The following is an 18,669-nucleotide window of genomic DNA, read 5'->3' on the forward strand; positions in this document are numbered from 1 at the left end:
AATTAAAAAATAAAGGAAAAAATGTACTAAAACCAAACACAGGGCCTTTTTCTGTTATGAGGTCCTTTTGCTGGCTGGGTGACTCGCCCAGTGATGGGGGAACTTGCTGCTCCACACTATTCTGGCACATGACTCTGACACCTGCACAGAGCAAAGATCAGAGTTGGGGCTAAAGGACTTGGGTTCCAATTTTAGTGACTGTGAGGAAACATTTCAGTTTTCCAGTGTGATCTGTTCCTCTCCAGTCATAAGAACTATACCACTTTCATGCCATATTAGACTGTACACCCCATCAGATGCCACATTGGGACTGATACAGCCATCTCAGTGAGCCTCCATGCTAGAACCCTTAAGAGGTCTTGATACAGGGTTATGGGGCTATCTTTAAGAATGACAAAACCAGGGCTAGAGAGATGGCTTAATGGCTAAGAACACTGACTGCTCTTCCGCAGGTTCCGAGTTCAAATCCCAGCAGACCACATGGTGGCTCACAACCATCCAAAATGAGATCTGATGCCCTCTTCTGGTGTATCTGAAGACAGCTATAGTATACTTAGATATAATAATAAATAAATCTTTAGGCTAGATCGAGGGGAGTAGACCGGAGTGAGCAACCTTCATTCCCAGCAACCACATGATGGCTCACAACTATCAGTACAGCTACAGTGTACTCATATATATTAAATAAATAAATAAATAAATAAATCTTAAAAAAAATGACAAAATCTTTCTTGTCTCTTGGTGGGCTTAGCTCAAAGGCCCAGAGACTCAAAAGCCACCAAAACTTCCCTTAGCCAGTAACTTTTGGGTTCTTGTTTTAGAAATTTGAAGAATGGAATTCACCACCCACAGAGGGTGAAGTTTGGAAAGTGTTATAGGGAACTTGGGTGAGAGACAGAAGTCAGAGCTCCCATGTGGCAGGGAGTTCTGGGTGGGGTAGCATTAAGAGTCACTGTCTTGTGGGTAATAAAACTTTGCTGCAGGGAAGGAGAAGGTAAGAGGGGAGATGGTAAGACCAGTTTGTGTTCCAGGTGTAAAGGTACCTCCGAGTTTCTGTCAAGCTCTCAGCGTGGTTTCCATCAAAGGGGACTCCTTCCAGACATCCATTCTGGCATCCCTGACTTCTGTCCAGAGCATCACCAACGACATTTAGGTCTAAACACTTCTGGCACCTCTGACCTCCTGACATGATGAGGCTCAAGAATAGTTCCAGGGAAGGGAAGGGCACCTGGAAAGGGGTAAAGACAGAGAAAGGGGGGACAGAGAAGAACAGAAATAAAGAGAAGAGAGAGAAGAGAGGAAGAGGCTGACCAGGAACATGCGCAGGGAAAGAGAGAATAGGAGATAGATAGAATTGAGGTAGCCTAGTATTCTCTCTAGCTGTTGCTAGGTAGCTGTTGGGTGGAGCCTAGCAGAATTGTCTGTAAGCCAAAACATGGAGTGAGGGCTTAGAACCATTCCAGCTTCTGCTACTCTGAGATTTTTGCATTATTCTCAGTCTCTAAGCCTCATGCGCATTTCTGTTGAGTCACCCAGTCTTGTAAAGCTGGAAGGGCAGAGCCATCTAAGCTCTCAGACATGGAGCTACAGGAACTGAATTTTGACCTGCTGGCCTTCAATCTTGCTTTGCTCCAGTGTTTCCTCATTATGCCCCTTTTACTCCCTTTTAAATGGTGATGTTTGCTCTGTACTATTGTATGATGGAAAGATGCAATTTGCATTTTGGTTTAACAGGGGGTTACAACTACAAGATTGCCTCAAGTCTCAGAAAAGACTTTGAATGCGGACTTTTGAAGTTGGACTAAATGCATTTTGCATTATAATATGGCCATTGGCCTATGGGGGACAGGGATTAGAATGTGGTTGAATGAGAGTGTCCCCCATAGACTCATAAGTTTGAATTCTCTGTCCTTAGTTGGTGGAACTGTTTGGGAAGACTTAGAAGGTGGGGCCTTGTTGGAGGAGGTGTGTCTCTGGGATGAGCTTTGAGGTTTCAAAAGACTCACATCATTCTCATGTGTTCTTTCTGCCTGTTGCTTGTCATTCTCAGTGTGTTCTTTCTGCCTGTTGCTTGTCATTCTCAGTGTGTTCTTTCTGCCTGTTGCTTGATGATCATCATGTAAGCTCACAGCTGTATCTGCCACCAATGCCTCAGTTCTGTCATCACGGACACCAGCCAATCCTCAGGAGCAATAATCCCACTCTCTTTTATAAGTTGCCTTGGTTCTAGTGCAATAGAAAAGTAACCAAAAAAATGGCCCAGCTTAGCTTATTGGAAACCCCAGTGCCTAGATTTTGACATCGCTCCTCCCCCAACTATCTAGCAACAAGCGGCGTGTGCCTCTTTATGCCTGAGTCCTAGAAGCTCAGGAAGAATGTCTCATGCACAGACATCCATTCTTGTTTCTTCTTGAGCCTTTTCAGCATCAATAATTATTTTAGGTTAATCATTTTTATGACATTGTCATCTTAAAGCTACCCCCCCCCCCAGACCATAGACAGTTTTCATCTCTCTTAGCTGTTTTTGCCACAAAGGTTGGTCTGTGGTTCTTAGAGACTAAGGGGTCTGGTCCATCTGGATGTAGGATATTAAAAAGAGGAACAATAGGAACACAGGTGTGTCAGGGGAATATGTATCCCTTCTAGGATGAAAGTCCCGTCTTCCAAGGTGGATCCTCAGTCCCACCTAGCAGGAATCAAGGCTCTGGAATCTTGGGGGGGTTTATCCCTTGCATGAGAGGCAGACCTGTGGAGGGAAAGTGCTGTGCGTGCCTAAATGCTTACTGTTGTACAAGTGATCAATTCAAAAATCAACTCCCTTCCCTTTTCATGAGTCTCAATAGGCACCTTCCTGAGACATCACCTGTGAGCACCTAGCTAAGGAAACTCCTAAGGCCTGCATCTCTCCCATGGAGAAATAAGCTCACATCAAAGTAAATGGCAGCCACACACAACCTGTGCCCTGCCCTTCCACTGCCTGATAACTCAGAGAGCCTGGCTGTAGTGTCCTGCTGTGAAATCTTCATCCTCACATGGGTAGAAGAGGAGCCCTTGCTTCTGCCACGTGGGCTCTGATTCCTCTCTTCAGAGCCTTCACCATTCTGTCTCTGGTGCTGGGGCCTGAGAACTCTCCAGAACGCTCATCACACTGTGTCTGTCTGTCTAGTCTGTCCATGGTGTGACTGCCTTACCCCTGTCTTGAACCTGCCTCCAAGACCTTTTATTTTGTAGCTAGAGCCTATCAACCTGAAGGAAGTTAGCATGTGAGCAGGTGGGAAAGTGTGGGGACAGAGCCCTGGGAAGAAAGGTGGCTGATTTCCCCACCATTGGTGAGTGACACAATTTGCTCTAGAAATAAACATTTAACTAACTAATAAATGCTGATGAATTTTCCCTGACAACTTTTATTTTTTAACTAAAATCACTGAGCTAGTTAAATTGATAATTTTCATTTGATGCAATTAAAGCCATTTTCTGCTTTGTATTCTACTTTCTTTAAAAAAAAAAAACTCACTAAATTTATTTTTATTGAAACAATCTTTCCTCCCAAAACTTCACAATGGAGATTGGATAGTGGAAGTCAATTTTGCCCTCCATATCAAATTTCATCGATAGCTTTCCTTTTCTTTTTGAGGCAGGTCTCACTGTATAGTTCTGGCTGTCCTGGAACTCATCAACATCTTTTGATACTGTAGTTGGGAAGGAAGAATGGAGTTCTGGCATTTGTCCATCTAGTTTTGAGGCTATCAGTTTTATGTCTTGTTGGTGACATATATCAGTAATATTCATTACTAATCATTTTAGAATGTAGCAAGTTGGGTTCACTGTTTTAGCTGATCCACAAGAAATTCATGCATAAATTTCAGATACCCTGGGATGTGTCTGTCAGTAACTCAGCTCATCCATATGTTGCCAGTGGGTCGAATCTTGGGTGATAATTGATCATGCTGCTTTCTGGGGCTTGTTAACAACAGGATCAAATTATACCATAAGAAATGTGGGCTTTTGCTTGGGCTTCTGGGTATAGAGAGCAGAGAGTGCTATGACTGTATGGTTATGAAGCACAGCTCTTAACCCTTAGCCACCCACCCACAGACCGAGTCTTCCTTCTGGAACTTGTCTGTGGAGAGTAACAACCTTTGAAGTCTGATAACTCAGATAGTCTGGCTCTAGTCTCCACTTTTATTTATCTCCTTATCCTCTCCCTCTTCTCTTCCTCCACCCTCAGATTCAAGGCCGTTTCATTCCAAATCTGGATTGTGAATCGCAGTTTAATCCTGTAGCTCATTTTTGGTCTCTTGACCTAAATTGTATAACATTTCTTATGTCTGAACCTCTGCTTTCCGCATGTAACCTGGCTAGTTGTCTGTAGCCCTGGAGTACAGACAGAATGGAGTACCAGGTCCATAAAGGAAGTCGGAACACAGGCAGTGGAGGCTGGATCCTAGAGGATTCTGAATGCCTGTCCAAAATATCTGAATTTTTTTCTGGAGTTAGAGGGCACCAGCATCACTCATTGGTACAGTGCATAGTGAGAAGTCTACCTTAGACAGGTAATCAGTTAACTAGGTGGAGGATGCAGGATGTGCTAAGTTTTCCTCTTGTCTAACTGTTTAATGGGCTGAGGTGAGAAGAATCCCATAAGCTTTAACTTTTGCTTTGTCTTTTGCGGCCCAGGTTAGCCTTAAACTCGCTGTCCAGTCAGGGATGACTTTTGTCTAAACATTTCTGTTGCTGTCATGAGACACCTTGACCAAGATCAACTTGGGAAGAAAAGGGTTTATTTCAGTTTAGACTTCCAGATCACGGTTCATCACTGAGGGAAGTTGGGCAAGAACCTGGAGGTAGGAATTGATGCAGAGGCCATGGAGGGGTGCTGCTTCCTGGCTTGCTCCTCATGACTTGTTCAGCCTGCTTTTCTTATATAATTTAGGGCCAACTGGCCAGAGTTAACACCACACACAGTGGGCTGGGCCATCCCAGATCAATCATTAATCAAGAAATTATCACAAAGACTTGCCTACAGACCACTCTGGTGGTTCAATTTTCTCCGTTGAGATTCCCTTTTTCCAAGCAATGCTAGTTTGTTCAAGTTGATAAAACCCAGCCAGCATAATTGATTCCTTGTTTACCTGATGCACAAATAGATCACTATTCAGCTACAATCTTTCCTTGCTCATCCCCCCCCCCGCAAGATGTCATGTTAGCATCACAATATAAGCAGGATAACTTTAAAAGTTCCACAGTCTTTAAAAATTCAATCTCTTTAAAAAAATATAAGTCTCTTTCAAAATTCAAAGTTTCTTTAAAATATCCAAAGTTTCTCTACTATGGATTCCTGTACAGTTAAAATAACAAGTTGAATACTTTCATATCCCAACAGGGAAGAACCAGTACACAGTCACATGAAAGCAAAGCAAAACCAAACTCCAACAGTGTTAAAGCTCAATGCCAGAGTTTAGGGACTCTCGATCTACTGGGCTCCAAAGAGCTCCATGACTCCAGCTCTGCCATTGGTAGCACACATCGCTTCTCTCCTGGGTCAGGTCAGCTCTACCTTCATCTGCTGTTATCTTTGGCAGTTGTCCCATGATACTAGCATGTCCAAAATGTTGGGGTCTCCACTACAACCTTTACCAATCTTCTCTCCTGGCATTTCTTCAGGAATTCTGACCCTGTCACATGATACTAAGCCTCAACCTCTCTCTAGAATCACTTTAATCCTGGGGCTTTGACTGAGTTTGTGGCTGCAACTTCACCAATGGCGTTCCACAGTGCCAAGCCTCAGTTTCTATCTGACCTCCATGCCTTTAAAACTCTTTATTCCATTTCCACCTTTATCTGACACATTACCACCTTCAGCCACAAGAACAAAGTGCAGCTTCAGCTTCCTCCAGACTACAGCTCCTGTTTGCTGACCCTGAAGAAACACGTTCCAGGAGATTTTGCCTTAACGATGCTACTCTCTTCTTAATTATAGCTGATTCTTCAGCTGACCAGTATTGATTGTCCAAGAAAAGCACAGGTTTCACTTCAGTGGTTTTTAACTTAAGAAATTGCATAAATGGCCCAGACAGGGTCTGAGCTTTCTTCGGAAACATCACAAGGCAGTTCTCTATCATCTGCATTGCTCCCAACATCCTTACATTCCACGCTATTCTTAGGGTAGTTTCTCTATTCTACAGTCTTAACACACAATGTTTAGGAAATTACTGTGTTCTCCTGTGACTTAGGTTCTCAACCTTCCTATTGCTGTGATCCTTTAATATAGTTCCCTGTATTGTGATGATTCCCTGCAATCATAAAATTATTTTGGTTGCTACTTCATAACTGTAACTTTGCTACTGTTATGAATCATAATGGAAATATCTGATATGCAGGATATCTGACTCCCATGACAGAGTCATTTAACTCCCAAGGGACTCATGACCCACAGGTTGAGAATTGTTGTATATCATCTCTGCAGCTCTTGTGGTTTTCATTGAAATGTCTCAGTGGTTAAATGTCTCACTTGTTGTTCTTGCGGAGGACTGGGGTTTAGTTCCTTGTTCTCACATGATGTCTCAGAACCATCTGTCACTCTAGCTCTGGTCTCCATGGGCTCCTGCATGCACGTGGTGCACATAACCTTAAATAGGCACACACATACACATAAATAAACCTTTAAACATGTACAGAATGAATGGCTGAATGGTCACTACTGATTCCACTGGAGAAGAAATGATAGAATCCTGTTTCTGTTTCTTACCTTCTGAAGAAATTTTGGCCAAGATGTATCCATGGTATCCAGACATCCAGTATCTAAAGGATTCTGCCACAGAGGGAAGCAAGAAGAACTTTCTTTGGGAGTCACAGTAAACACTAGTCATAGGATATCATTTTTCAAAATCTCCTGAGGAGTAACCAGAGGCTCCTGTGTTCTTAAGTCATCTGTTGCCTCAGGCATTATGCTGAACACAGAACTCCTGCTGGTTGCTGAAGCCAACTGACTCCTTCCCAGTCTGTCTGAATATAGCATCCCAGCATCTCCTACAGTTGGGGTCCGCTAGACAACGTCTAGCTGTTTTTATGAGTTATTTATAACCAAGCCATAGTGAGAATCATTATGCGAAGACTGTTGTGCCTCCCCCCATACCCGAGTGTCAATCTATCAATTTTATTTAATGATGCTGGCTGCTGTGATTACATATAATGAGTGAGATGGGGCTGGGTTACAAGTGAAAAAGCATCAAGGCCAAGCTGGATTGCTATTCTTATCCTTAAAGAGAAATATTCCCAGCTATCTGTGCTCCTAGACCATTATCCTGAGTCCTTTGTCTTTTATGAACATATGTAATAAGGATGGTTGGCCAGTGGGAAGATCAGAGGAGATGCTATCACTCAGCTCAGGATCCCCGCTACCCTTCCTCAGTCACTTCATGCTGCTTAACCAATCACTTTGAGCAGGAGGATTTGCACACAACAAGAGTTACTTCTTACTTCTCTGAAGGCTGACAATCCTTAAGTCTGAGATGGAGGTGCTGCAGATTCAATGTTGGGGGGCAGAGCTTTCCTTCTGTGTTAAGATGGCCTTGTTGTGTCTTGCTCTACATGGCAGAAGGTCCCACCTGTCCCCTTACATCTCTGTTTATAATAAGGTCACTGCTGTGATTTCAACATGAAGCATTGCTTCTGATTCCTCAGAAGGTGGCAGTCTTGAGAGGACACGGAATGAGGGTGGTGACTCTATCATGTGTCACTCTATTGACCAGCTCACACTGACTGGGTTAGGAAGAAGTGGGGCCTGATTGGAGGGAGTACATCAGTGGGGGTGGGCACAGCCTTGAATAGTGTATCTTGTCCTGAGGCCCCTCCTGTCTAGCTCTCTCTGTTTCTTGGCTGTTATAGCTCTTCCATCACAATGTGGGTACCACAGGGCCAGACATGATGGAGGATGCCAGCAGACACTGAATGCTTTAAAACTGTGAGCAGAAACCAATCTTCCCTTTAAAGTTGTTTCTCCTGGCATTTTGTCACACTGAACTGAAACAAAACAAAACGAAACTGACTAACCCCATCATAGACAGAAGTCATGAGAGCACCCCTCACACCATTGAATCTTATTCCACAGGTTCCACCTTATGCTACTATCATTTTGGTAATTAAGTTTCAATATGTGGATTTAAGAAAATCATTACATTTATTTGTTTAATGTGTGTGTTTGTGGGTGGTGTGTGTGTGTGTGTGTGTGTGTGTGTGTGTGTATGCCTGTTGAAAGTCAGAGGACAAGTTGTTGGACTCAGTTCTTTCCTTCCATTATGTAGGTAGGTTCCAGTGATTGAAGTCAGGTCATCAGGCTTGGCAGCAACTGCCTTTACCTTATGAGCTATCTTGACAGCCCTCAACACATGAATGTTAAAGGATACAGACATCCAAGTGTGGTAGCCTCCATTCCTTGTGATGGATGTTGGCACACTCTTGGTCTTATTTTAATTCTGTGCTGCCTCCCTCCTTGGCATTCTGAGGAATCCCTAAATGACTTCCTACCTGGAAAGAGATCTTATTAGTATACCTGGAGTAGGGAGTTGCCATGAAACAAATCCCTGAAACATACAGTATTGGCTCTGGACAGGTTATGGCAATAAGAAAGCCAGCACTGAAGGTTATGAAGATGGTGCTCTGTACTACACAGGGGTGGGGCATCTGTTTACACTATTATATAAGGAGTTTAGGAGGCAGTATTGAAGTGTTAGGGAATTCCCAGCTTAAGGTAAATAGCCTGGAGAGTGTAATGTGAGAAGCATTGTCTTGCTTGCTACAACACAAACAAGATAAACTAGAAAAGAACTTATCTATAAGCGGCTATGAAAAGGTAGTCTAAGAAGATGGGGACTGAAGCAGTTGGTACCATGGCTTCTTATCCTTATCCAGGACAAGATAGAACATTTAGCTTAGAAGCCACTTAGGAGCCATACCTACGATCCACTGGCAGCTGTTATGTTGTTTGTTAAGTCACGAGGTGGGCAGCTACTAAGTCCTCCAGGTGGACATATTGGACCTAGGGATAAGGGGTTCAGATGTGAGTCTCCTGTAGAAGTCTGACAGCCTAGTTGTGATGCTGGAGATGGAAGAGAGCAACCCACATTTAAGAAGATTGTAGTGTGGGCATTTGCTGTCACAACAAAATAGCAAAGCACTTATGGAGTTTCGCCCATGTTGTTTGTCTCTGGGAGAAGCCAGGATCTTTCTCTGTAGCCTAAGCTGGTGTGGCACTTGCCAGTCTTCTGCCTTAGTCCCCTAGCTTACAGACTTGTCTCACCAAGTGACATCATAGTTATCGTTCATACTCTTGAATGTCACACAAAGATGGAGCAGTCACACATCTCAGAATATCTCTCTGTTGCTAAGCTATGCATGAAGGTGTATCCCAGTTGGTGACGCATCTGTGGAGCATACAAACACCAGCAGCACTCTGGGGGCAGGGATGGGGGGGTGTCTTCCCATTGCACCTGCCTGACCAGGTCATTCCTGTGTTTTGAAAAGTCTCTCCTCTGGGAAACCTGCCAGTGCACAGTGGGATGGTCATAGAGACCTCCTGGTCTGCGTGGCAGCTTCTGTAGGGGTCTTTAAGGGGTGGCTTAGATAGAAGTAAACATGTGGAAGCCCAAAACTTTTCATCTGCTTGTGTGCTCATTGACTGTCCATGGGGGGTGGGTGTTGTAGATAGTGTGAGGTTTTCCCAAACTCAGCTGACCATGGAACCCTTCTGTCTCAGGACTTCTGAGGCCTCTCAAGGTGGGTACCCTGCCCATGCCAGCATTTGCCCCATCTCTTGTGCTTTAAACATACAGCCCTGGCCATGTCTCTTTTCAGATTTCATTGGCGGGGGCGTTTGCTGGGATTCCTTGTCCATGGTGCTGGCTGCACACTGAGTGCTTCTAGTCTTGGTTTTGGAGCCAATGGCTGGCTGGAGGGAGTCAGAAACAGGGCTTGCAGACAGGGTTTCTGATGGAGCAATGGTGTAGTGGTGGTTAGTGTACTTCAGAGTCCTGTCCAATTTACAAGTCTCATTCTCTTACACACACACGCACACACACACATACAAACACTCACACACACACACACTCACACACACACACTCACACACACACACACTCACACACACACACTCACACACACACATACACACACGCACACACACACACACTCACACTCACACACACACACACACACACTCACATACACACACACACACACACACTCACACACACACACACACTTCCTACAGTCTTGGCTTGACATGTAAGTAGAGCTTGATACTTAAAGCAGAGAAGTTGGAACTCTTCCCCCTGTGACTTGACAACTTTGCTCACATGGGGATGAAGCCTGCTGGATGCAGCCTCCGAGAAAGGTCTGTCACAATAAGGTCGTACAATGCAGTGTTCTTGCTTGGAGCAGCCCCAGAGGCATCAGCTCTGTTGTGCAGCAGATGTCGGTTAGCACTGCGGTCCTGGAAGTGGAAAGTGTTTGTGATAGGCTACCCAGCCTTTCTTGGGAGGTTGGTGATGAAACTAAAAGACGAGGCAGGCAGGGGTGAAGTGTCTCCTGTGGAGACTGGTTTTCACTTGCCTTCTTGGGAAATCTTATTTATTTTTTGACTTGATGAAATATGGTAAAATATTCATCAAAGTAGGGCTTAGAACATGTCAGGCCAAAGCTAAACTCATCTCCTAGGAAGCCAGGGTAGGTCACAGACTTCAGACTCAATCTTCAGCTCTACAAACAGGCAAATCGTTCTTCCCTTCAAGTTTCCTAACGGTGCAGTCAGGGTGGCTGGGTCAGACGCTGTGTCTGCTGCTCAGCTATTCTGTCTGTCGAGGCTCCTTCAGGAAGCAGTGGTGTTGCCCAGGATGGTGGCCAGGAAAACCTGCTCAGCAGACTGAAGGACAGGGTTTGCTGTGAGCATCCAGACGCCTTATCCTATTCATGTGGAAACACTGCTGACTTCAGGGACTCTGGCCTCCAGTTCCTTGTGTGTACTGAAGCAGGAGAGCAGAAAAAGAAGCAATCTAGTTAGATGAAGAGGCAGAGAAAAGCAGAAAGATCCCAGCTTGCCCTCTATCCTGGCTGCATAGCTTGCTGTGTCCTGTCTTCCTGTCCTCTCTTGGGATGAGTCCTTTAGAGCTTTCCCTTGTAGACAGTCTGACATTGAATTATTATTATCTGCATTTTCCTCATTGGGTAAACCTCATGAGCTTTAGAATGTATTCTAGGCACTTAGGAGAGAACAATATAGATTATGTGTGCTGCTACTACTGTTAACCGTCTCCACTTGTCCTGGATGGTGCGTTCATGATCTGCCCATTATAGCAAGCACTTATTCATGCCACCAGCTCTGAAGCAGGCTCCCTGTCTAGACTTATGGATGCAGAGAGATCATTTTGTCCAATTCACTTTGTTATATGAGCAGGGACCTGAAGCCTATGGGTAATTCCTTGATATAATTATTTTTGTGAGTTGGTACAGCTTTGTGAGTGTGCACACAAACCTGGGGCCTGTGGTCACCAATGGGTGTCTTCCTCAGTTGACTTCTAATTAACTTTTTGAGACAGAGTCTTTCACTGGTCTTAGAGCTTGCAGATTTGCTTAGATGTGGTTGGCTAGCAAGCTCTAGGGATCCTTCTGTCCCTGCCTCCCCAGGACTGGGATTATAAAGTATGAGTCACCATGCCCAACATTTAATGTGTGTTCTGTGGATTAATCTTGGGTCTTCTTGCTCTTGCAGCAAGCTTTGCACGGTCCAAGCCATTTTTCCAACCCATGATTCTATTTCTGTATTATTATTCTCTAACGGTCTGTGTTAGAGTCAATTTTTTTCCCCTGGTGCTATGACAAAATACTGGAAGTTGGGGGATACTAGATACTTTTCTCACTGCTATAAAGAAATACCTGACAAGCAGCACTTTCATAGAGAACATGTTTATTCTGGCTTATGGTTCAGAGGAAGCATTCCATCATGGTGGGGAGAACTTGGCAGCAGTCAGGGAGGCATGGTGGCTGGTTACACTGTTTCCATTGTCAGGCAGCTGAGAGTGGTGAGTGCACCTGCTCAGCCCACCTTCCTAGTTTGTTTTCCAGGCCCTGCCTCCAGGCCACTTACATTTACATGGCTCTTTCCACCCCAATGGACTCAATTTATACAGTCCCTCACAGGTATCCCCAAAGGCCTGTGTCCTTGGTGATCCTGCATCCCATCAAGTTGACAATATGAGCCACCACCCTGGGTAATTTACCAAGGATAGGGCTTGTTTATAAGCTCCTATTTCTGAAAGCTGATTGAGTGGTTCCATAGATTTAGCTTTTGATGGGAGTCTCCTGGTAGATGATGTTACAATGGTAGACAAAACGGCAGGCGTGTGGAGCACCAGGAAGTGTGTTCACTCCAGGGGTGAGGGTCATTCTTCTAACAACCCACTCTTGTGAGAACTAACTAGAGCTCTATGAGAATGACAGTAATTCCTTCTAAGTATAGCACTCTGATAAACTTATCACCAAGCAGTAAACTCTACCCCTTAATACCTCCCAACATTGCCACATGAACATATAAGCCTTTGGGGACACACTCAAGCCATATCCCAACTATAGTGCCATCCCAACCCAAACGAAAGGCAAGACGCAGACACTTCGCATGCTCTATCATGGTTTTGTTCTTCTCATGACATTCATCATGGCTTAACTTTCTGTGGCCTATTTACTTATTCCCTTTCTTTAGCATTTGAATGTCAGATTCATAACGAATAGCTGGACATTGCTTAGAACAGTGCTTATCACAGTGTAGGAGTGTAGGGGGATTATGGGAATGAGAGGCAGGGAGCTCTTTCCAGCATTGCTAGCTTTGTGACCCTGGGTGTGATTAGTCTTAATTGTCAATTTGCCACAATCTAGAGTCACCTAGGAAGAGAGTCTCAATAAGGGATTGCCTACACTGGGTTGGCTTCTGGGTATGTCTATCTGTGGAGTTACCTTAATTATGTTAATTGATATAGGAAGGCCCAGCCCAGAGTGGGTGGCACCATTCCCTAAGCGCAGGGCTCTACTCTGTATAAGCACGGAGAAACTGAACTGAACACAAGCAAGCAAGCGGGCATGCATGCATTCATTTCTTTCTGCTCTCTAACTGCGAATGTGACGTGACCAGAGGTCTGAAATTCGTGCCTTGACTTCCCCACAATGACAGACAGGAATTGTAAGCTGAAATAAACACTTTCTACCCTCAGTTGATTTTTGGGGGGAGGGGGGAGTCAGGGCATTGATCACAGCAACAGAAGTGAAGCCTTGAGCAAGCCGGGTTTTCTAAGCCTTAGTAAGTATGGCCCATGATGCCCTACCTATGTAACATGTGGGTTCTGGAGCGCACAATAAGGACTTAATACTTGCAAACCAAGCATTTTACTGACAGATTCATCCCCCTAGTGTAGGTTAAAACACCTGTGCCCACTTCCTCGTGAAAAAAAATTACCAAAACCCACCAATTCCTGAGCTCAGAATCCCAGCAGTCCTTGAGCTCAGAATCCCAGCAGTCCTGGAGCTCGCCCAAAGATCAGGCCACAGAATCCCACTGACCCCAGGCCACCCTGGAAAACTCCGCCTCCTCCTAAACTATATATACAGTCTGCTTCTTTGCTTTTTCTTGCCCAGGCAGAGGCAGCCACCCTCCTGGGTTTTTCTGTCCCAGTAAATCTCTTGTGCAAGGTTTGTCGTGTGGTGTGACTTTGTGGTATTCCTTGGCTCCCAGCTGCCAGGATACCTTTCCCTTCAGAGCTGTGACACTTTCGTAGGGGAAGCCTTTCCCCTCAGAGCTGAAACACGTGTGCTGTGGATTTTCCCCTCAAAGCTGCAGCAGTTGTATTGGGAAAAAGACTTTTTCCCTCAGAGATGTAGCTCTTACACCCAGCTCAGGCAATTGTGGAGGCTAGGGATCTATCTGTATGTAACTTGAGCAGTGTACAGTGGAATCTTTGTGAGGCAAGAGTCTGGACAGTGGGCTGGTGTTTTTCACCCTGCACGGCCCCTGTGATGAGGCTTTGGGTAACCCCATGCAAAGGTGAGGTTTGTTACCCTTTTCTTGAGTTCCACGTCGTCTGTGACTTGTTTTAGAAGTGATACAACGTGAGTCCTGAGCCTTGGAGTGGAGAGGCTTTAAAGAGTCAGTTCTCACTGTCTTATACATTGCTCCCTGATGGGCAAGAGGCTGGGTCTCTTTGGGGAAAAACAAACAAACAAACAAACAACACAATGTAACATATGGATGTCTGTGGCCTCTGCCCCAGAGACCATGCTGAGGTCCATGGCTTGTGCTGACCCTGGAGGCCATGTAGATGTCCATAGTCTGTGCTGTCACCAGAAATCATATGGAAATCCGTGATCCACACTCCCACTGATTGTAAAGGGTAAGGAAGCTACTTTTATAGTGCTCTTGACTCACAGTTGAGAAAGAGTCACAGAAGGCTTCTGTGACAACTATCTCCCTACCCTACCCCCATCCCCAAAGTAACAGACTAGATAGGAAGCCACTGAAGAGAATTCTTTAAGATTTTAATAAGTATTCTGAAGTGTAGCTCTTTACAACTGATGGCTTCGGGTGGGAGTATGGGGAAGGATTCAGTTTTATTTAAGGTGCTAGCCCCTTGTAGTTTGACCATTCTCCAGTATGTGGATGAGCAACACAACTTGGACTTGTGTTTTTTTCTGTTTTTGGGGGGTGTGGGGGAAGATTATAAGATGGGGGGACCTAGGAGGGAAATGAGTGTGATCAGGGTGTATGTGAAAATTTCAAGTAACCAATAAAAATGTTATGTTGGAAAAACCAACAAATAACTAGAAACTTCCAGAGGATAAAGGCCATGCAGGTAGAGAGACATCTCCCTTGGTTAAGCCATTACTGCAGGGGTCACTGACTTAAGAATGGAGCCATCTGAGATCAAACATCCCCACGTGACATTGCCTACATACCAGACTGAATTTGAGGGTTAACACATAGATAAAAAGGGCTGTCCAGGAGAACCTGGCCTGAGCTGTCCATCCACAGAGTTGTGAGGAAAAAAATAGCTGCTCTTTCAGGCCACTGAGCTCTGGGTAGTCTGCTTCTCAGCAACAGGTAACTGATACATCAGGTGAGAGGCAGTTTTCCCACTGGGCAGCTCACCTGAGAGGAGGCAAGGCTGGAGGCCCTGGAGGCTGCCTCATGGAGAAACTGCACGAGGAACAAAAATCCAAGTAGAAAGGAGCTACCAAAAGAAGAGAGACAGAACTGCAACCCTGGCTTGATAGCACCATTGAAGCCTCTGGATCCAGCCAAGATAGAAGATGATCAGACAGGAGCCTTCCTAGCTATTACACTGGTATGATGCTGCCTTCCTTTCTTTTTAACCTGTTATAAGCCAGGATCCCGTCACACATAACTAAAAGAACTCCAACTACTACACGATGATTCCCTAGTTGTGTTATCACCTACAATTGGATTCCAGCCAAATTTGACTAGGGTGGTTTCCAATACTTTTAAATCGGTTCTTCCTTCTCTCCCATTAACTCCCAGCTTTAAAAACAATTTTGTTCAGGAGACAGTTTAGGCATTATGTATTCCCTTACCCGTGCCTACCACCCACCCATGGAACTTTCATAGGTAACATGACACACCCTGTATGCTTGCTTTCTTCTGGGAGTCATATAGTTGAGTCGAGTTAAATCCCAAGCAGGAGTGGTGAGAGCTGTGACAATGTACGGGTCCTGCTTCACACTCGGGCTAACTCCAAGTGGAGGTTCAGCGTGAACACGGGCATTCTCCTGCTCCTGTCTGCACGAAACCAGAATCCTCTCCGAAGTACCTGCTCCCAGATTGAAAAACACCTTGTAGACATTCTTTATGTCATCCAGACCACACGAGGAATACAACATTTGGCAAAAGGCTGAGGTTTTGTGCCAGCCAGAAAATGCCACATGCTTTAGCCTGCTGTAAATTCAAGAGACTTAGAGGAATTGTTAGGTGTTTGGGCTCCAAACGCTCCTCTTTCACCACCGCCACCCAAAGGTCCCGCTGCGAGCACTCTTCTCTTTCTCCTTTGGCCTTTCTTCCAGGATCTGGCTCTTGCCTGAGAACTAGTACAGTCCCCAAATGCTGTGATGTAATGGGAGGAAATTTACTTGGCTCCATGTACACATTTGCCAGGAGAAGTGAATCTGATCAAGGTAATTATATCCGCATCTTCATGTAAATTACAGCACATGCCTAAGAAGGCTGCTGGGTTGCTGTCACTCAACGTGACCTCTGTTCTCTGGGGCTCACAACTGGCTAATGAGGATTTCAGCAGCAGCCAAAGGAGAAGGAGGCTGATTGCAGTGCCCAGCTCTCATTACTTATTCAATTAAGACACAGCATGGCGATCAGGTTTTGTCTGTCTAGACCTTTGCTTAGCCAGTGACAGGAGATGCGAGGCACTCTTGGTCCCAGGAGGGGTTTAAGAAGTGGTCTGGCCATCATGATTTTTCAGTCTAGACCCCAAACACTGCTTAGCTTCACCTCCCAACCTGTTCCATCAGAGCCATGATATTTGCCCACAGCAAGTTTGCCCTTCTCTGAATAGGTCATTTACTTTCTCATCCCTGTGAAGTCAGTCTTCAAATCTGCTCCCGCAGCTGTCTGAGGGCCTCCTGGTCCTCATCTGAGATTCAGCTCAATTTCCCCGCAGAGAAGCGACTTTTCTAATCATCCAGTCACACTCCCTCCCTCCCCATGGTTCCTATCCCAGCCTCTTTATACCTAGATCAGTGTTGGCTTCTTTAGTAAGTGTGTAATAAGCAGTTATCAGGTCTCAGGGCTGTGGGGTCCTGAGATGACCCTGATGTGATGATCTTAGAGTCTAGCTGAGGAGGAATTCAATGAGAATAAGTCACAGCAGTCCTGAAGCATCAAGGAAAAACATCAGCAAGGAAACATGCAGGTATGAGACAGTCAACTGGAAGAAGGTAGCAGGGATGCAGAAAGCTCTGGAGTCAGGGATGCCCTGTCACACCCATGAAGGATTCATGGGTGCTACCAATGTGAAGACAGGGAAGACAGTCTTCACAGAGGGAATGTTAGATAAGCACTACTATCTATGTCTTGATCCTATTCACCGGCCTCCCCAGCTCTTGCCAGATCTCCCCACTTCACACCCAACTTTGTGTATATTTCCCCCTTTTCTTCCAAACCAATTGTGCTACCCAAATATTCCTTGATGTGTGTGTGGTCTTCCACTGGATGGTGGCTGATCTATTAGGGGATAGACTTCCTTTCTCACCCAGCCACTAAAATACTGCCAATAGCACCTCAGCTATGGGTGGGGCCTTGTGCCCAACTCCCCTGTTCACGGTAGGATATGGTCTGGTTTGGGCTTGCACAGGTTGTACATGATGTCACTGTGAGTTCATATATGCAGCTGCCTTGCTGTGCCCAGAAGACTTTGTCTCCTTACAGTCACCCAGTACCTCTGCTTCTTATACTCTTTCCTTAGACTTTGTCTCCTTACAGTCACCCAGTACCTCTGCTTCTTATACTCTTTCCTTCTTCAGTGACCTCTAAACCTTTGGAAAGGCGCGTGGTATGTATGTCCAATTTAGGGCTGAGTATTCTGCAGTCTCCTACTCTCTGTACCTGAGCTGGTTGTGGGTCGCTGTGTTGATTTCCATTGACTGCAAACAGTTGAAAGATATGTTAATCTATGGGTATAGTAATAAGTTTAAGAGTTGGTTTAAAACTTCTTTCCTAGAGTCTATGACTTGTCTCTGGATTTCACCTTGTGCAGTGGGCTTAAATCCAATTGATTGGTTACTCACATGGAATTTGTGCCATCATTGCTCCAGTGGCATGTCTAGACTTGTTTTTTTAGCTGTCCTTAGGTTGTTCCCTGAAAACTCTGACCAACCAGTGTCTTCTTCCATCTTCTCTCTCCAAAGGACTTGTTTTATCCAGTTTTACATTCCTATCACTTAGTAAAGGCATATGATAGGCACCTTGCACAGGTCTGGAGACAAGAACCTTCAACCCAGAAAATACTAACTCTGCTCTTACTTGGCAAGAGAACTCACAGAATTAGGAGAAACACCCAAACAGAAATATTAGTCCCTATTAGCTATTCATTTCAGCTTAACAAATAAAACCAAAGTTAATGCCTTAATCAGAGACTGGAGACATAGCTCAGCAGTTAAGAGTATGTACCACGCTTTCAGAGAACCCAAGTGTGGTTCCCGGTATTCATGTCAAATGGCTCACAACCACCTGTCACTCCTGAGCCATCTCTCCAGATCCAGGGATCCCATGCTCTCTTCTGGCTCTCTATGGGCCTCAGAAGTTCCTCCACACACAACCTATGCATGATTAAGTATAATACAAATAGATATGTTTATCTTTATGTCATTATGTGATATATACATAATATATAAAATAAATATAATAAAAATAAAGTTGGTGGCTTAAACAACAGTGACTTATCATGTCTTGTGGTTCCATGAATCAGCTGGGTAGTTCTGTTCTCCCCCTTGAGCCTGTGCACACAGCTGCATTCTGGTGGAGGACCCTCTGGATATGGGCTCAGGTGAGACAGTTAAGACAGCTGGACCCTCTCTTTTTGTGACCTTTTAGCCTCAAAGAATCTA

Source organism: Mus caroli, unplaced genomic scaffold (genome assembly GCF_978045245.1).
Source record: "Mus caroli unplaced genomic scaffold, Mus_caroli_1 scaffold_4, whole genome shotgun sequence".
Taxonomy (NCBI): Eukaryota; Metazoa; Chordata; class Mammalia; order Rodentia; family Muridae; genus Mus; species Mus caroli.